The sequence below is a fragment of the Ctenopharyngodon idella genome, chromosome 20 (genome assembly GCF_019924925.1).
Source record: "Ctenopharyngodon idella isolate HZGC_01 chromosome 20, HZGC01, whole genome shotgun sequence".
Lineage (NCBI taxonomy): Eukaryota > Metazoa > Chordata > Actinopteri > Cypriniformes > Xenocyprididae > Ctenopharyngodon > Ctenopharyngodon idella.
In genome coordinates this window covers 6,878,461-6,899,934 of record NC_067239.1, presented here as the reverse complement: position 1 = coordinate 6,899,934, position 21,474 = coordinate 6,878,461, and the positions used below count along the sequence as shown (strand labels likewise).

Below are 21,474 nucleotides of genomic sequence, written 5' to 3'. Positions count from 1 at the left end.
ACTTTTTCTCACCTGGGCTGGGCTTGCTTGTTTGTTTTTTAATAACAACAAAAAAAGTTATATTTTTGACAAATGTTAAGGCCCTTTCTCACCAAAAGTGAAATGAATAAGCCTCAGGCTGAAGGAAATGCATATTTACACCTGTACAGTAGAGGGCGCAGCTCAAACAAACCTTTCAGCTGTGCTGCCATTCTGGATTAAAGAAGAATAGTATACAGGAGAAGGAAGTTTAACATTCTTATTTCTAAATCTAATATAAAGTCATTTTTGCTTATTAGTATGGTTGAATTAGATCATTGAAAGCCAGCAGCAAAGGCATTGGTTAATAAAGTGAGATTAAATATATAAAGTATATTTGTGTAATTTAATATAGTTAATTATTACAGGTTCACATAAAATTCTGAGATTGCACTTCTGTTTTTATTCATTTTGAGGAATACTGAATGTTTTCGTGCAAGTGAGATGAGTAAATGCATGTTCACATTTAGACTAGAACTACAATAACCATCATGTTCACACAGCGCACACAACACCTCTGCATTTTATTTCTCTCAACATGGGGACGGGAGAGCTGTCAGACAATAAATGTGAAAAAGTAACTTAGATATTTTGTTGTAAATTGGAAAAGTAATGTGCTACTTTACTAGTTACTTGGACAAAGTAATCTGATTACATACCTCAATTTACTTGTAATGCATTAACTCCAACACTGCTCATTATAAACAAAGCATTTATTTAATCAAGCTCCAAAAATGGCTTGTTTTGTTCTTGCAGGATCTGTGATGTCACAGGGGCAAATAAATTTGCATATGACTGCCTCCAGCACAAGACATCGCCGAATATTCATACATCATTGCAAAATAGGCCCCACCCACTTGCATTCAGTCCCTTAAACGGCTGACATTTGCCTACACTGGATGTGAGCGTTACGTCAAAAGCAAATAGAACCCATTATAATCACTGACGCTGTCTACACTGGATACAGTATACAGATGTGTGTTCAGTTTCTGACATACTCCATGCACTTGAGTCTGACGACAACAGGACAAATGGAAGAGTGAAAGAATGTTCGCTTTGACGTATCCAGTTTAAACAACTCTTTTGGGTCTCTATACAGATTTCAGAAGGATCCCAGCATTGGAAACAAGTGGATTTTTTATTTATTTATTTATGTTTTTTTTTTTTTTTTTTTTTAAATGCCATCCTGGATCGTGTCTGAGGATTATATGTTTGTTCGGAGCATTTTGTTTTGTAATCGAGGCACAGTGTGATAGAGAGTTTGCAAAAAAACAAAAAAAACAACAGCCAACAGTATTGGATCTGACAGCTACATCACAAAGCATAAGTAAATTATTTCACAATGCTTTGTCTGTAAATGACGGTTTTATATGAATAATGTTTTCAAAACATCTCATCTGCAGTAGCGAGTGGGCGTTGAGACTGTTTCCAACTCAGTGACCTTAGAAAATCATAATAGCAGCCGTTTACTGACAAGCTTTGTTGGAGCCGCCCCTTAAAAACGGATTTTTTTTTTATTTTTTTAACAATGCTTTCATTTTAATGTGGGGTGGACAATGAAACATTTAACTTTAGTGTCTTAACTTTAATATTTGTTAATTCAATATTGTACGTTTGTTAAGGCCAAATTGTGATTCTTTTCAAATAATTAAAAATTCCCCCATTTAGTACCTCCCACACTAAATGTGATTTATGTTTTAATTAATGTAGAAAAAAATAGGTGGCTATACACAAAAGTTCACAAGTTTTGGTTTAGTGAGATTTTTAAAATGCTTTTGAAAGAACTTGATAAAAACAAGAATTTGATAAAAAAAAAAATACATTAAAACAGTAATATTGTGAAATATTATCCAAGTTTAACTGTTTTCCATTTTAATATATGTTTTTAAAAGTGTTGGCAAAGCTGAATTTTCAGCATAATTACTCCAGTCTTCAGTGTCACAAGATCCACATGATCCAAAAATCATTCTGATATGCTGATTTGCTGCTCAAGTAACATTTTCTTTTTTTCTTTCAATCAATCAATCAATCAGTCAGTCAAAATCCTACTGAATTATTACTTAATGGATCTACTGTAGTACAATAAAGAGAAACCAAAACTGGTAAGCAAAAACGGTGACTATGTATATCATGTTCTGTCTTTGCATTCTGTCAGTGTAAACGGCTTCTTGACAGACAGATGACAGCCTAAATGAACCTAAGTAACCTCAGCCATAGGATGCTCTGTGCAATGATACTATGTCGTCTTAGACAAAAATGCAATGTTAAGCACATTAAAACTGTCCACAGAAAATGAGGACATCTGGTCACCCTCCATTATCACACAGCTACTGACATGCTGTACTGCACACATTGGAAAGAGAGGCCTAATTCTTGATATTGTTGCGCTAAATAGCAGTCATTTGACCTTCAGATTATGTTTCTTCGATTGTTCTGAAAAAACGTATGCATCTGTTAGCTCGTTAACTGAATTACAAGATCAGTTCTTGTCTTCAGCCTCTGTAAACCTGAGATGCATTTGATTGTTATTCCAATTGTCTGTCATACACTCAAACACCCACTTATCATCTTTTCAAAGCCCTTGCTTAAACATTTGAAAATCATTTGAAACATTTTGTGTCTGTTGTGTTGCTAAAGCCCGCGCACAATGCAAATGCGTGGATAAACCTGAAATGAATTAAAGCACGTTTATACATATGTGGGTGACTTGGCAGCAGTAACATCCACAATTTCAGGGGTTGTGTAGTATATTTCTTTTGAATAGGCAAAGATCCTTTCATTTAAAAAGCGTGTGTCAGGGAATCGTAAATCACATGATATACTTCATGGTGCTGGAATGGCAGAGCAAGATTTCACTAATTCCATCCCTGAAGGCAAAATGTGGTATCTTCTGCGGTGGCTTTTGGTGAAAGATGAATATATTAGTTGTAGTAATAGAATACAAGATACGGTTTGCTTGAAACGGTTATTAACTGAAATATGTTTGTTATGAGTAATCACATTTTACCAGAACTATATACATAAGATTTACCAAGAGAAAGCATTGCAAAAGCTGCTCTTCTTTTTAATAAAAGAGCACACTTAAGGCTATAATAGTTCTTTTTTCTTTTATTTCTTGGATCTTTTTCTTTTAAATCAAGACATAGTGTTCTTTTGTTGTAGTTTTTCTTCTCTTTTCCATGTATTTCATGATTAAAGATGGCATCACAGAGACGAGGGTATAAAAGGCTGGTTCACAACGTGCACAAAAACATTAGTGCTTCTACTGGTGTTCCCTACAAACATTAGTGCTGAGATATTCCCTCAGTGCAGATCATTTTTGGCCCGTCCCTTGAAAAGTTTTCCTTTTCACGTCCTCCCCCACAAGCCAGTAAAGGCATCTTTTTATTTCCTTTAGCCTTTGGTTATTTTTCAGCCAAGAAGCTCAATATACACAAGCCCCCTGTGTGTGTACAGCGTGTGTGTGTGTGAGTGTAGGTGTTCCTCAGCCTCAGGTCATTTAGATAGAGGCTTTTTACAGTTTCCTCTATACCGTTATGCAGTATTTCTTAAGTCTTAAACCCTCCACACCCCTTCTTATTTACAGTGGACTCCTATTCTGTATATGTGTGTCCAGTTGTGTATCCATTCACAGAGGCTTGAAGCTTGTAGTAAGGGTCTTGCCAGAGAAATAACTAAAAAGAAAAGTATAAATATAAAAAGACGGGCTCAATGGCATTTATTAATATTTTGAATTAGCTTTTATTTTTATATTTTCAGTTTAATTTTAGTTCTTAGAGTGTTTGGCATGGTAATGGGTATGACAATGTTGATATGTTTGGTCTTGGCGGAATAGATCTGCTACGCTGCTGCTGCTTTTATTGCTGTTGCTGCTGTTGATTATTGCTGCTGCGGCTGCAGAGCAAGTACAGGACTTGCTACTGCCAATACATACATGACACACTGCTGTGAGCAAGTAAGACATGCTGCTGCTGTACAATATAGCGTACATGAATTACCCGTAGCAGATCTATACAGGTGGAGCTGGGGAAGGTGGAGGGTTTCTGAAGCGTGCGGCACTGCTAGGCAAATGCTACTCATGTATTTGAAGATTGAGCATGCAGCTCATTGGCTACTAATACAGCAGGAACCAATCATCTGTGTCCTGTAGATAATGATGTGATTACAAGCAGGTGTGTTAAAGGACCTATTAGCCTGCCCATTAGAGTTTCATGCCAGAACTTTGTATTTAATTTGTATGTAATTTTGTTGTGCTGTTGTCATTTTTATTAGTTTTTGTTTTTATTTCTATTTAGCTTTAATGTATTTTTATTTCAAGTTTTGTTTTAGTAATTTTAATGCAACTTTTTTAGTTCTTTTATTTCAGTCATTTTAAATTGTTTATTTCAGATTTTTTAGCATAACAAAAATCAAAATATGGTCAGGTCAAAGTGTCTAATAATTTTTGGTTCCAAATTTTTATCAATTTTACTGGTAGTCCACTGTATGAAGAATTTTTGGGTATAATATGTCACAGTTTACTTTATTTTGCTATCCTCAGTTACATGAACTATAGTGTCCTGCACCCATAGTAAAATATATATAAAAAAAAAAAAAAAAAAAAATATATATATACCAAGCGCATTAATAGAGGGGAAGGGAAGGAAAAGATGTGGTAGAAAAAACTGTACAAGCAATAGGAATAACTGCACCCTGGAGAGGATTGTGAAACAAAACCCATTCAAAAATGTGGGGGAGATTCACAAAGAGTGGACTGCAGCTGGAGTCAGTGCTTCAAGAACCACTACGCACAGACGTATGCAAGACATGGGTTCCAGCTGTCGCATTCCTTGTGTCAAGCCACTCTTGAACAACAGACAGCGTCAGAAGCGTCTCGCCTGGGCTAAAGACAAAAAGGACTGGACTGCTGCTGAGTGGTCCAAAGTTATGTTCTCTGATGAAAGTAAGTTTTGCATTTCCTTTGGAAATCAGGGTCCCAGAGTCTGGAGGAAGAGAGGAGAGGCACACAATCCACATTGCTTGAGGTCCAGTGTAAAGTTTTCACAGTCAGTGATGGTTTGGGGTGCCATGTCATCTGCTGGTGTTGGTCCACTGTGTTTTCTGAGGTCCAAGGTCAACACAGCCGTATACCAGGAAATTTTAGAGCACTTCATGCTTCCTGCTGCTGACCAACTTTATGGAGATGCAGATTTCATTTTCCAACAGGACTTGGCACCTGCACACAGTGCCAAAGCTACCAGTACCTGGTTTAAGGACCATGGTATCCCTGTTCTTAATTGGCCAGCAAACTCGCCTGACCTTAACCCCATAGAAAATCTATGGGGTATTGTGAAGAGGAAGATGCGATATGCCAGACCCAACAATGCAGAAGAGCTGAAGGCCACTATCAGAGCAACCTGGGCTCTTATAACACCTGAGCAGTGCCACAGACTGATCGACTCCATGCCATGCCGCATTGCTGCAGTAATTTAGGCAAAAGGAGCCCCAACTAAGTATTGAGTGCTGTACATGCTCATACTTTTCATGTTCATACTTTTCAGTTGGCCAAGATTTCTAAAAATCCTTTCTTTGTATTGGTCTTAAGTAATATTCTAATTTTCTGAGATACTGAATTATATATATATATAAATGTCTGAATAATTTTTGGTTTGACTGTGTGTGTGTATATATATATATATATATATATATATAATGGGATACAAAACATGCATTGTGGCAATACTTACTTCATTTCAAGGAAAATGTTAAGCACCTTGCTTTTCTGAGTCCAAAATGCAAATTTGCAGCTTAATTTGCAGCTAAACTGAGTCTTTGTCTGTCATGGTTGCTATGTTACTAGAAGTAATTTCCACACAGACTCTTGAAGCAAATATAGATTCACATCTTGTATTTGATAAGATATGGAATGCCAGTGTGATTTTAATGACACATGTCCAGTTATATTGATCTAGACGTCAAATCCGCACATGGCAGGTCTGTCGGTACGTTTACAGACTTGTGTAGGCTGGGAGCTTTGAAAGTTTGTCTTTTTCTGTTTCTGTTAGCTAAATTTCCCTCTAAAGTTTGAACAACATCAAAGACTTTTTGACATCACAGCATATGGAATATGAAAAAAGCACCAGAGAGTGTTTTTCTGAGGATTTTTCTCTCAGAGTAGTTAGTGGAACTAAAAACTAACTAAAAAACTAAAACATGATTTTATTACTATTGTAAAGGACTTGTTCACAGGAGCTGTGATTTGGAATTTTGTTCAGCAGCAGGATTCCTTTTAGTTTTACTAATTTAGTTCTGTGTAAAAGGAGAATGCTTGACCCTCACAGTCATAATTTGTCATGGCATCTGTGTTATCTGAAGTTGGCGAAGAGGTCTGGATCAAAAACAGTCAGAATCTATCTTGTCACAATGACCCTGGCTTTTCTAGCCAATCACAATAATTGCAGTCTGCCGGAATAAGAAAACAGGCTAGATCTGTAACTTTTGCTTGTAACAAAACAAAGAAGCACTTTTTTTTTTTTTTTTTTTTCCCCTCCTAATCAAAACCAAAAGCTTCTCAAGGTTGTTTGAATGCAAGCCAGTGTAATTATGTTTGGGGCAAATATGTCAATTTTGGAAATTTTGTTAAAAAAAAATCTTTGCTTTGAGCAGTTAAACAAATGTACTTATCATTCAGAATACACTCTAAATCAGACTGTACTTAAACAAGGCACAATCTGAATGCAGGCACAGCAGGAAACATTTCAGAAAACTACATGTAACTCTCTTATCCAAGCATTTCCACATGCAGGACAATCTGTTTGACAGAACAATGTCATCCTAGGTCGCCTGCAACAGTGCTGCTCTTTGAAGCTGGTTGTTGTAGTATGGTGTCGGTAAGCCTATATACCCGAGAGACAATGGACTGACTCTATTCAGTTGTCATCTTGATATGTTTGGGTAAAAAAAAAAAGAAAAAAAAAGTGGTAACAGCTTTTTAGGATTGAATGTGACATCGAATACGAGATCGAACTGTTGCCACGCCGTCTGAAACCAACCGCCATTGTGCAGGGCCAACACAAACTGACTCTCTGCTCATGGAATCTTTCATTTTGCCACAATAGATTGCAATAGGAAACAATTGCAAGGCAATGTGCTGAGGATCTGAAATTGAAGCCTGCACCCAGAAAGGAGCTCCTGCCATCCCAAAGAGGATCACAGCCAAAGCTATACGATCCTACCGCGGCCCAGCTGAACAAATGCTGCCACAACGCTTCTTCACAGCAAGCCTTGCTCTCAAGCAAACAAACCAAGGAGAAAAAGAGAGACCACACCATGAAGGATAGTGATCTTGGCACATCAACAAACAAATACGCTTAATAACACAGCTCAGAGGTCTCAAACTGTGGAGCAATTCACCCTGCAGGTGGTACACGACATGATTCTGGAACTTTAGAAAAATAAAAATAAAAATCTGTGAGTGGCATTTAGGTGTTCAATATAGGCAGACAGCCGCAGGCTTAAAAGAGTGGCATGCTTTTGAGTACAATATTGATAATGTAACCGATCTGACAAATGAGTTGCAAGCACTTCTAGACATTTTTAGGTTGAGTACACTGACCTAAACTCCAAAATATATTTTGATATTTTATTTAGGTTTGTAAAGGTGTAATAGACATGTAATAACACTGTAATTATACATGTATTACTTTGGATTAACTTGGAATTGTTACTTTTTTTTTTTTGCTATTTCACTGAAAAATACTTCTTTCCTCATCTGACTTCTTTTGAAACAATCATCACTTAGAAATTGCTATTAAATTTCTCAAGTAATTACAAAGAATCAAGTAACACACTGAATTAAATGTGAAATTTTAAAAGTAGAAAGACTGAAATAGTATTTTCTTGCAAAACATACTCCAAAAACATAATTTATTTATTTATTTTTATTTATTTATTTATTTTTTTTTTCAAATTTGAAATGTAGATGCTGTTCTGATTTGCACAAATCTGTAAAAAAGGGAGTGAAGGGACTGATGTACCCAGCATTGAGGAAAGTTACTTTTAAAAGTAATGCGTTGCAATATTGTGTTACTCCCAAAAAAAAAGCGTTACTTAGTTACTTTTTATGGAAAGTTATATGTTACATTACTTTTGAGTTACTTTTTTCTCGCATGGGCTGTACTCTTGTTTGTTCAAAGAAAAAAAAAAAAGTTCTATTCTTGGCAAATGTCAAGGCCCTTACACATCAAAAGTGAAATGATGCGGGAGAAGAAAATTCAACACACTTACTCCCACAATACAAATAAATAAATAAAAGTGGAATGCAAATGTGATGTTTAACTAGTCATTTTTGCTTATTAGTATGCTGAATTGGATCATTGAAGGTCAACAGCAAAGACATTGGTTAGTGAGATTAAATACATAAATTATGTATTATTTAACATTTTAGTTATTGCAGATTTGCTTAATATTTTGTGTTTTACTGTTTTTATTCATTTGGAGGAATACTGAATCTGTTTTTGTGCAAGTGAGATGAGTAAATGCATGCTCACATTTAGTCTAGAAGTACAATAACTACCATGTTAACACCGCGTATACAACACCTCTGCGCTTATTTCCGATTTCTCTCAACATGAGGAGAAGAGAGTTGTCAGTCATGGGAAAACAAAGTAACTTGTGTTACTAATTCAAAAAAGTAGCTCAGATACTTTGTTGTAAATTTAAGGTGAGGCATTACTTTACTTGTTACTAGAAAAAAAAAGTAATCTGATTACATAACTCACTTTACTTATAATGCGTTACCACCCATACTTGATGACCATGACTATACGGATAATAATAAAGTTCTCACAGATTCCCCCATGCACTCAGAAATATCAGTTTGTTTAATGCTGAGGAAAAAAAAAAAAGAAAAGAGAAAACACCGGTGTGGTAGTCATTCTGATTTGATCAGCCATGGTACTTGGCCTGACAAGTTTGAAGACCACTGACTAAACCAATTTACCAATTTCAGACATTCCCTTTAACGACATACGTGAATCTAACAACAACAGAGTCTAACAACAGCAGGACAGGATCCAGCCCTTTTGACTGTCAGCACAGTGTGAACATTTCTGCAAAGCTGTGTTAACTGCCTGAGCTTAAACCCAAATTTGTTTTCAATTAGTGTCCCATTGCCGTGAAGTAGGTTCTGACAGCGGGCCAGTCACTCGGTTCTGTTCAAACTGCAGGTGGCATCAGTGATGTGCATTAGAGCCCCACAGCCCTTGTCATGCTGAGCTGAACCCAGACATAACTGGATAAAGCCAGAAAAAAGGGCTGTCTGCACCACAAGTGGAAATCTAGACTAAATCTAATACAACTTCAACCCAAGACCAGGAGCAAACGACATGGACACAACAGTCCGGAGTGTAATCCAATCTCTGTGGTTTCTTCTGCTACATCTCCATCGGCACCAAAAAAGTGGGTTCTGGTTCTATCGGTCAACTTCTTAAATACAAACCGTACCTCCACACATAGTCCTTGAGATACTTAGAAACCAATTTTGGCCAACATGTGGTCATGCAGCACAGTGTGCATGTGTTTTATTAGGTGATAGACAAATAAAGTGCATCAGAAACAATGTGTGGGAAGACCGACTCTGGCCTAAGCTGCTGTCATCTTGACTCGTGTTTCACAAGGGTTTCATTGTCAATCCACACCCCAAAAATCCTTAATATCCTCCATATGCCCATGTGAGAACAACATCTTGGGTACGCGGTTGTCTTTTCCTCAGCTTTGATCAAAACAATATTCCCTCACTAAGCTAGGCCTTCTTTTGCCTTTTCTTATTTCACTTGGATTTGACTAATAACAAAAATATATGAATAGCCCTCCTTTGACACGGCGTATCCTTTGATGAGGTTGTTATTCCGACAGCTGCCTACTCTTTTTCCAGAAGAAATGTGTGGTGTGTTGTTACACCTCAAAACCCTGCTGTGAAGCAGTTGTTGAAGGGGAAAAAAGTACTAGGGAAAAAAAAAATGAAACAAAAGAAGTGCCTAATTAAAGAGTGAAAGGTGGGATAGATGCCCCCTGAATCTCATCACAGAGGTTCCTCAGAACCTGCGGACCCATAGGAGAGGCTGTGTATTGTGTCTGGGAAGAATTCAGTCTGCTTTCAGCAGCACTCCCGCTGGTCAGCATGAGCAGAGGTTGCCAAAAACAGCAGTCACCCACATCCCCACCCTCCATTCGGGGCAGTTTGCCAGTTCCCTCTACCCCACTGCTCCATAGGGCATAGGGGAGGCGAAGGGATCAGCTTGCCCGTGGACCTGACCACCTCCAGGTCACCAGCTGAGTGTGGCATTGTAATTTGTCCAGTTAAAATGAAACCCAGAGTGCACAGGTGAGGGCCGCAGATGTGGTACTTCAGTTGGAACTTATCCAGAATGTCATAATATACACGTCAGATCTTATATCTCTGAGTCCTTGGCGTTGTCTTTAAAGAGAGAACGACTGGAAAAAGACATATAAAGAATGCAATAATGGCGATATAAATAAGTAAGGGAGAGAAAAGAGTGATTGTTCAAGGCAAAGGCTGTGCATGGGGTTGAAACTGAAGACGATTTATGTTGTTGGGCCAGAATGTTCCAATCTTTTACCAGACTCAGCTATAGAACTTGTCCCTTGATGCCCGCTGACTAGTATTTGACTGGTCTGAACCTGATTTCCTCTCATTCTCAGCTCTCAGTTTTACCATGCAGGCAAATATTTCTTCACTTTCTTCACTGTTATTCATATGGATGTGTTATTGTGTAGAGATACTCAACATACTGTACAATTTTTTTTTTTTTTAATTTTTTTTCTTGGAATCATCAGAAAAAGAAGAACAGTATATGTAAATGAAGAAATAATAGTTTATATATTATTGTTTTTATTATTCAGTTTTATTAATAAATTATGTTGCCATTGTTAATGTTATTAGGGCTGTCCTTTTAACAGTGCAATTGGTGAGATTTGTGGGAAAAATACAATTATATTCGGAATTTCCAACAAATTCAAATATTCATGTAGTCAATAAATTATTTTATTAAATTTTAATTTTTTTTTATTACTTTTTATTTCAGTTGACACTCTATTAATAATAATAACAGGGCTGTCATTTTAACACATCAATTTATGGCAATGAAATAAAAAGGTGATTAAAATTTAATTTTATTAATAATGCCTCATGACCTTGTACATATTTTTGCAATCAATTTAAGCTTGAAGTACCACCTTCATTGCAAGTCCATGTACAGTACCTCAACAAACCTCTCTGAGAGCAAATATTGATATATGCTATACATTTTTTTGTTTTTAAGTAATCTTAATATAATGAAATCACTTGTTTTAAATTATTGTATATAATTTTAAGTACTTAAAAAGCCACAGACTATATGGTTTTCATTAAATTGCTTCCTTTTAACGTTTAAAGTTATATAATATATCCAGTCTGTAATATATAAAAATGCCCTTTTTTTATTTAGTTTGGAGTAACAACTCTTCAGTTTAACTGAAACTAATGATAGTTTGTTTTTATCTCTCTCCTGTGGTGTTACAGTAATCATTTGTAATGTGCAAATTTACCTCTCGTATTTATCACAGTCTCTCGTCTCTTGAAAAAAAAAGAGGGAAAAAACACAGCTGTCCCTATTCTCCGCTACATAATACAGCCAAAATGTTCTGCATTGTAAAACACGGCTCATTTTTTTGTGATTCAGCATTAAGAGGAATAACACACCAAGCGCCACATGACCTGTCAGTTGTAATGATTGATGGTGGTTGAGGAACAAGCATAGCTGACTTAATTAAATGAATGCCCTACCCCACGCTTTAGCTTAATTACATTAGCCTTCTCTCAACCATGTTTGTTTTTTCTTTTCTTGCGGGAGGGATTGCGGTCATCTTGAGATCTTAAGGGTGTATTTGAAGGGGGGGCTCTAAAGAAGTAGGAGACTATTTCTGGTGCGACTTCAGAACAGTTAAGCGCTTGTGCTGGCATTTTGCAACGAGACATCGCCCTCTGAACTCTTGCATATTTGAGCCGTGCCTTCAGGCCAGGTCCTGCTTAACAAAACATCTGATTCATGAACTGCTGAAATGTCATATTAAGCACTGTAATGCTCAAGTTTAAAGCATAATAAAGCACACAGTAAAATTATTTATTCATTTATTTATTTAAAACCTTGGATTTACTTGAATTAAATTATGTTCAGTAGCTCCAAAAGTTATGGACACTTAAGCTACAATTAAAAATATATGAATGTCTGTGCACAGATATAATAAAACATTAAGTGAAAATGAGATGACTTTTATTTATTCACAAATTCAGCTTTTAAAAAAAGGTAATGTTAGGTGTTTAAATGATAAAATGCTAATGAAACACGCAGTCGATGTGATGAACTACACCTGTGGTACACCTTTGAGAAGTTGAGGAGAACTGCTACACCAGCTGATTAAAAGTCATTGGGAAAATGGCTAGAAAAGTGAAGTTCGTTCTGAGGGGAAACTCAAGGAAGAAAAATTATTTTCATGATTTATCACAACATTTTTTTTCTTTTGTCATATCAACTTAGATAATTAGTGTGGTTCAGATAACAATATTTTGAGTTTCAGTTGATCAAATTCATTGTATTAACTCAAATTTTTAATTTCAATGAACTAAACATTTTAAGGAAACCAGATAAACCAACAATTCTTTTTTGCAGTGTAATCCAGCATAACTAAAGAAAGTAATGTAACGTTTTAGTTTGGGGACCAGTTCTCACGATTAACTAGTGCTTATTAACTTGCATATTACTCACATATTGGCTGTTTATATTATTACTTATAAAGCACATATTGATGCCTTATTTTCCATGACCATATTCTAAATCCCTTAATCCTACCCAATACTTAAACTTAAGCTACCTTATTAACTATTAATAAGCAGTAAATTAGGGGTTTATTGAGGCAAAAGTCATAGTTAATAGTGAATATGTTCCCTAAACTAAAGTGCAACCAAATGTAAGTTTTCTGAAGTTTATTTATTTATTTATTTCACTCAAAACCCACTAGAACCAATGCTAATAAAAAGCTTTTTTTATGTCAAAATCTGCAGAATTCTGTGGTATGGATTTGTGAGCTCAGAATGACCCCAAAATATTTAATAAATGTTCAAAGAGTGGAGGAAGTATAGAACTAAGTGAATAACGGGTGAAAGTCTAGCAAATTTTCATTCACACCTTATGGCAGATTCACATCACAGTTACACTTTACCAGTTGAGCTGGTAGGAACAGAGTCGCAATAAAAAAAAACGTCAGAGTATAATGTTGGAGTGATGATCCCTGCAGTCTAGATTATCATATCAAGCATTAAACCTTGTTTCTAACTATTCTATTTTTGTTGTAGTTTTAAATAACATATGACTCATCATATGCACTTTGCCGACGAATTGTGCAGTGCTTCAAAGTTACACCAGATGTGCGTTGAAACACTCCACGTGTAATTATTAGCAAAACTGATATTTTTGTTGCATTTAAAGTAGTTATTTTAAACTGTATCACACATTCTTCCACACACACAACACGGATAAACACTCAAGCAGGTTTACACATCACACACACTTATGCTATGTCCAAACAAGTGTTGGCTGGTAGAAAGCTTTACAGTATACAATAGTCAATGTTCTGGAAAAAAAGACATGAAGATGGCTAAATAATTCATAAAAGTATATCCTGTTATATCGCAATGAATTAAAGTTTAAAAAGCCTGTCCGCATGAACAGCATCAGATCACTCTGAATTACACAGTCCTGTCATAACCGTTTCCATGCTAACTTTTCATTCGCATGACATATTCTGTAATTGCCACAATTAGTTTTGATAATTCCGTTACGAAAGTCTCCAGTGCATTAGATAAACCACCAAAACTGTTTGTCTCTTTCAACCCACGCTCAGATGTTCTTTAAGCGAAAGCCACTTACTTCTACCGAAGCCTCTCGGTCTCAGCAGGTCAGAGGGGCAACGGGAGCCTTCTGGAATTACGTATGTTTTCGATACCGACTCCAGCAGGGGAGAACGAAACTCCTGAGCTCAACAGAAGAAGCTCCCGCTGAGACGTGCGCCGTCGGTCCCGAGAATGAGGCTCATGAGCACAACGCACCTTTGTGTTTCCTTATGTTTTGGCTGCGTTTAACTTAACCCCTCAGGAGCCGAGTCTAGCGCTGTCTAACCTGTCTTTTGTTTCTACATTCCATCTCTCACACTCTTTCTTTTCTTTTTCGCAGTTATTTTGTAAGTCCACGCCTGTCGATGAGCTCACTGGGTCAGGATCATGTTTCAGCCTCGTACAGGAATTCGGAGGGTAGGCAGATTCTGAAAGTGAGCCTGAGAGACGACTCGAGGAGAAGGAGCAGGTCATGGGGTCGCGTCCCGCTGAACAAAGCGGGAGTTATGAGGGTGAGGGGTCAGGCATGCCGCAGGATGTCAGCGCTCAGGGAGAATGAACCAGCAAGGGGACACTCACAGTTCTCTCAGGCGATAGTCCTTCGAGGAATATATCAAAAACTGGATTGGGATTAGATCATATACTATGTTGTGGTAGTGCAACATACTGTATATAAAACAAAAATGTCATCTGATATCTTGTGTGTGTGTGGTGCCTATATCCAGCTGTGTGTTGCTGAGTAAAGAGCAAAATATAACTCAGGGTTGCTAAGGCCTTTCAACCTTTATGAGCTTTGGTGATATTTGATTTATGTTTGCGAGCTGGAATCCAATAAGCTGCTAACTGAGCACAACATGCTTTCGTTCATGATGCTTTATGATCCAGCGGCATGAAGGGTCATAACCGAGTCTGCTCTTTAGAGAACAAAAGCTTTTCGCACATCAAGAGATCTTCCTGTATCTGCTTGACGCACGACCGTGGAGAGAATGGCCTATGTGGACGATGTTATTATTGTTCTTTGAGTTGATTGTGTTTTTATGGGTTGACCAGCAAGAGATGAAATTCTGTGATGTTACAGAGCAAGCTTTGAATGAATCTATTATTATAAGTTAGTTATTAGAAAGTAATGTCTACTGCTTATACTGAAGAAATAAAAAAGGTTATTTTTTATGATCAATCAAACCTGTTTCAACTTTATTCAGTAGTTGAATTTGTTGAACATGTGACTTATTAATAAATGCCCACTTTCACATAAGGTAACACTTCTAAAGCCTAAAAATTGTGGCATGTGAAAAATATATTAATAAATTATTCAGCATTCCTGTAGCTCAAACAGTAGAGCATGACAACACCAAGGTCATGGGTTTGATTCAGTGCATGAACTGATAGAATATACCTTGAATGCAAGTCAGTTAAATTTGCACAGAGCCCCTAAGGGGACATGGTGATGGAAAAATACCGACCCAGTTTTCTGTTACTTGGATCTTATTAGAGCAGATTTGTGAATTGACAAAATGTTTGTCAGTTCCCGATCCACCAATACTGATGGAATCCTAAATAAGCCATTATCTCCTACAATCTTTTTTTTTTTTTTGGTCATTTTGGCCATTTTAAAGGGTTGGTTCACCCCAAAATGAAATTTTTGTCATTAATTGCTCACCCTCATGTCGTTTCATACCCGTAAGAGTTTCGTACATCTTCGGAACACACGTGAAAAAAAACTTTGATGACAGAATGCTGTCAGATTTTCTTCCATAGACTGCCTTTGCAACTGACACTTTGACGCTTCAAAAAGTTCATAAAGAGAAGCTCAAACACGCAGCACGTTTGAGCTTCCACAAGAGGTTTGTTCTTATGTTGAGCTTTTGCTTATGTTCGCTAATCAATGTTTAAAATCCTAAATTAAATCTGTTCATCATAACAAGCGATCAGTTCTCTTCAGAAAATTTGGACTAAACCGCTCAATTCATATGGATTAGTTTTCTCTTTATGATCTTTTTGAAGTGTCAAAGTGTCAGTTGCAAAGGCAGTCTATGGAAGGAAATCTGACAGCATTCTGTCATCAAAAAAAATCTTCATTTGTGTTCTGAAGATGAACGAAAGTCTTACGAGTTTGGAACGACATGAGGGTGAGTAATTAATGACATCATTTTCATTTTGGGGTGAACCAAGCCTTTAAGAACAGGGATGTGCTGAGCATAGTAATTTCATCAATAATAATAAAAACATTAAAGGGAAGCAATTATGTCTTGATTTTGTTTTTGAGGTGAACTAGAATAGTTTTTCATGTTTGAAAGTTGTTACATTGTTGCAGCACCTCTCTTGCCAGTCTGTCAGTAACACTCTGTTTATTTCCTGTCTCTATGAAGCCCCTCCTTTCGAAGAGCGCAGTGTGATCTGATTGGTCAGCTGGATCAGTGTGTTGTGATTGGTCAACCGCTTTGAACGTGTTTGGCAAGAGTTTCAACAAACTACTTACACAACCCCCCCTTTTGTGCCTTGAGCAAGAATTGATTAAATGAGGGATGTTGTAACATGTATGTTCTCCGGAAGAAAACTCAAGACTACAGTTGTTTCAGGGAGTTCGGAAACAGTGCTTCCTGATATAGAGAATAACTCCCTTTGGAGTGACTATTTGCTTTGTAACTTAGCAGACCTTTTCATGCTCAAACAGCAACATTACACACACACACAAAAGCTGAAAATGTAAAAGCATAATAGGACCCCGTTAAATTTGGCCAGGTCCAATTAAATCTCGTTGTGAATAGTGGGTTCGTTGAAGTGGTCCTAGTGATTTTTTCTTGGCTATTTTTTCTCATGCCTTCACCTGTCTAGCAGGAAGAGTGGCCTCTTTTAGTGACAGGAAATATCTGAGTGAGCACTTGAGGCAAAGATATCAGGAATCTCGATATCCACCCCCCTCCCTCATGGCAGTTTCACAAGTGCAATAGGCTAATCTCTCACACGGTTAGCGCTCTCATCTGACGGAGTGCTTTTTCCCCCGGCCAGGAATGTGGAATGAGTCACCGGCTGAGCTGAACGAGAGTTCTATGATGGCTCACACGCACTCACACACATGGGCCGGTTCCCATGGGAACCACATCGTGGTGAACAACTTTGTTTTGTTACATTTCCTGTAGCATCCTCACATGTCAATTATATTTTGAATTTGCACCGTTGTAATCAGTAGTTTGTTTTGGGCAAAACAAAGTTCTGAACTGCTTAACCCATTATTACTTCTGAGACAGCAATACCTCTTTCAGCGCCCACATCATCTGTTGAATAAATTCAATGCAGCCTACTTGGCTGATTGTTTTTTCCTCATCCAAGATATCTGACCACACTGATTGGACGCTCACAAAGTTGGAACAGACATCAATTGTTGCCATGGCAGGAGGCAGTAAACAGGCTGGGAGGTCCGTCTTAGAAGAAAATAAACTGCTTTTAATTATACAGCTGCGTTTATTCGGCATCAGCTTAATCCTGCGGATAAAACTTGATTTATTTACAAATCTACCTATGGTCTCTAAATAAAATGTATTTTTAGATAATAATAATTAGATGCATAAAAAAACAGACATGGTTTCCTGATAATGTTGCAAATCTAGATTTGCATTTTCTCATTGGTTCGGTTTGCTTTTGCAAGGCAATATTTCAAAATTTTCCAAAATTTGTAAACAAAAGTGTGAGCAAACTGTCATTCTGAATGTTTGTGCACTGTTTATGTTCCAAGTTTAGTTTTTTGAGGCCTTTCCGAGTTACAAGATGGATGTACGGCTCCGTGGGTGCATCATGGCTTTCTTTCTAATAATCACTATAATTTCTATTTACCACATTGAGCACGAATAAAGGCCGCCACTTACGTTTCGCAAGGAGGGACATGTTTTGAATTATACAGTGATGTGCTGACCCACAGATTTTGTCTCCAAAGATGTATCAGGTAGGGCTGGCCGAAAAAAATTATCACAATATAATGTTTCATATTGATCGGTATCGATAATTATTGAAAAAAATTTAGCAGAAAAAAAAATGTTTGAATTTAACCAATTCATTTTTAATTAAGGCAAAAAACAAATATTTTTAAAAATAAAATTTAAACAAATCTTTCTAATATTTTATATGAAGATTAAATAAATAAGTGTTAAAGAAACATAGAGCTGCACAATTCTGTATAAATTGAAAAACTTTTTTGTTTGTTTCAAACTGAGATCACAATTCTGAATAACAACTAAACGAAAAAACAAAACAAAAAAAAAAAACCCATGTAATTTACTAGAGGTTCTGACAAAATATTAATTGCTGCAGTCTATTTTAAAATTTTAAATATATTTGAAATTAATTATTTAAAAAAAAAAAAAAAAAATGTTTGGATGTATGATTCAATGACACGCCCATAAATACTTTTGTTTCATTACTGGATGAATCAGTGTATTTGAAAGAATTTGTTGAATGAAGATTCAATGTCAAATACATTTTTTAACAGTCACTTGTCGCAACCTGGTGGTGAAACAATGTAATCGATAAATGCGTCATTTTCAGCGCGTTCAAGTTTCTTTCAAAAGCTGATTTGCTCTATGTTGATCGATAACATAGACATTAGTATTTATATCTGAACTATAAACTTTTATCTCAGTACTTCTGTTATAATTTGAATATTTGTAGCACAGAAATAAAGATACTGTGTGATTTGAAAACACTGTTTGTGCAGCTGTTAATACCGACATGACAACTGCTCTCTCAAGACGAACTTTGAAGTAGATCAACTGTTAGATGTAAGGAAACCATGAAACTGCCACACTGACGAGTTGATATGTCCTTTTTTATTCACAATCTCCTCATCACCGGCAGGTACAGCACTAATTTTTATGTGTTTGTGTGTTCTGATCTCATGTGGCGATTGCTCAACTGAACTCCACAGCAACTTGTTTGCGTGTCACTCATAGCGCGTCTGTTTGTGATCCAGGGACGGAGCGAGAGTTGTTCATGCAACCGAACTTCATGTCTGTTTACATTTTAATGGATTTAAGTGACTCTATATCGAGAGTTATATCGAAAAAATTTTCTATCGTTATCAATTAAGACGTACCGTCGATAAATATCGATACCGTTTTATCGCCCAGGCCTAGTATCAGGTATACTCATGATTATTGTATATATATTTTGGCTGGTTCTTTGGTCCGATTGGATTGCATTCTCACTAAAAGTGATATTTTCCAGAGTTCCTTCTGAAATGATTTTGAACTGGCTGAAATAAGTCATCGATAATTACAGTCTTACTTCTTGCTTGAACCTACGTAGGTTTGTAAAAAATGTGCATAATGCCAGCCTATGGTCTTCATTCGCTGCACGTAAACAATGTTCACTTTACCCCACCCTCAAACACTGTAGCTGAGACCTGGAAGAGTTTGGTTCGTGTTGTCAAAATGTCGAGAAGACGCTGCTTTCTGAACTACGAAAACAAATCTACTTTGCATGTACTTCCAAAGGACTCGGACTCGAACTGATACAGTAAAATCGACTCCATCGTTACTGTTTGTATTACTGTGTATCAAGCGCTGAGGAAGCATCCGGAGCTGAAATTCAGATATGTTAATGGCCGTTTTGTTTCCGACACATGCCTTAATGGCAATTAAAAAAGACTGGGCCATCTCACCAATCAGAGCAGACTGGGCATTCGGACCAATCACAGCAGAGTAGACCAATCTCAACAGACTGGGCCATCTGACCAATCACAGCAGAGTAGACCAATCACAACAGGGGCACGTTCAACCTCAAACCGGTGCGCAACGTTTTGCTATGGTTTATGGGTTGAACGACATGTTTCCTGGAAACGGTGTGCAACGGGGTTTGAGATACGTTTTCTCTTGTTTGATGGGTGTGTAAAAAAAATGTCAGCACAATCAGCAGCAACATGTATATAAACCACAGGGTATTAAAGAGACAGCTCGCACAATAGGTCCAAGTAAAGTCGTTTACAAATGTGTCCGCTGCAGCTCTGTATACGCAACAATTGAAGATATTAGAAGACATGTTTGTCATAAGAGTTTTATAGTAAAAATATTGCATATCAATTCTTCAAAAAAAACACAAAGAATGGTCTTCTCAGCTGCCATAGTTGCAACTCTTGCATCATCAGAACAGGGTGTTCAACGCACCACCGTTTCCGTTTAAAAAACGCTTTGCAATGTTTTGTCGGGGCTGAACGCAGCCCTGATTAGGCATTCGGACCAATCAGAGCAGAGTAGACCAATCACAACAGACTGTCTGATCAGATAAGAGGTGATGGTGCAATGTATATTATGAGAAAAATAAAGTGTTTTTTGACCTTAGATACACATAAACCTATTTTAGGAGACCTCCAAAGCAAAATTAGGAACCTTTAAAATAACATAATAGGGGTACTTTAAGTGATAGTATTATTAAATGAGAGAGAAAAAAATAAAAATAATAATAATACCATAAATATAAAAATTAAGCCACACAACTGTGTATAAACAGTGGTGAGCTGCTGATTGCAAACACCTCTGAATAAATTGGCTTAATTTACACATGAAAGAAAATATCCAAGCACCTTTTTTTTTCATCACTCTACTCAGAAAACACAAGCTGGGCTGTGGTGGAAATAGCGAATGAAAGCTGCCATTTCTGGAGCAAACTACTGCTTCTCTTTCTGCTGTTTTGAGTCCTAAATGAAAAACATATTTGGAGAAACCTCAGCAACTCTCTTGCTGTGAGCCCATGGCCCTCTTATATGTCCCAGTTAGCACAAGCCTGTGCGTTGAATGGCTGGGTAATTACATCATTTGGAAGTGGCGTGAAAGCACTTTACAAGACGATGTAACTGAAATGCTTTATTGCTTTCAGAACGGCCAATTAAAAGACAACACCTGGACCACAGAGGGGCAATAAAATGGCCGCTTCCTCCAAACGAGGGAAAGCAGCATGCTTTCGTGTTGAAAGAAACTATGGGAGCTTGTTTTTCCTTCCAGGTTCTGTTTTTATTCACTTTTCTACTCTGAACGTGGCTGACAATACAGCCTCACATTTGCACACGTGGACCATAAGTCACCCGTCTGACATGGACGTAACAGAATTAATAAAACCCATTTCCTACGGGGGACATATGGCCTGGGTACAACATAAACTTGTTCAGGGCACACTGCTGAAAAGGAAAACAGCTCTTCTTATACCTCTTCTGTCCACACCCAAACCTTTCACTCTTGTTCTGTCATTGCTTTGCTGTAGTTTCCTTGTGTAACAGGAATTACGTTCATCAGATTAAACAGGAGCCTGCATTCATTCAACCAACCATAAACTACCCAGACAGGGTTTGAAATAAGGCATAGTGATACAACGATAATGTGGATACACTGACTTATGTTCGCACACACACTTCCTTCCCTCAGCATGCCTTCTTTTGAGAGATCTATTCAGCGTGTGGAAGTCAGGGATCATCATGCTAATAAGACAGAGTCAGAACAGCTACTGTATTAATAAAATCCTGCTGCTACAGATTCAGACTTTAAAAA

The 21,474-nt window shown here is 37.1% G+C and overlaps 1 protein-coding gene across 1 annotated transcript in view; it reads right to left on the bottom strand.

The window, feature by feature from the left end:
* Positions 1–14,993, bottom strand: part of flrt2 (fibronectin leucine rich transmembrane protein 2) — a 41,316-nt gene extending 26,323 nt beyond the window's left edge. The window contains exon 1 of the mRNA XM_051875332.1: positions 13,983–14,993. The gene's annotated coding sequence lies outside the window, so the exon portion shown is untranslated. The remainder of the gene's footprint in view (positions 1–13,982) is intronic.
* Between the last annotated feature and the right edge of the window lie 6,481 nt (positions 14,994–21,474).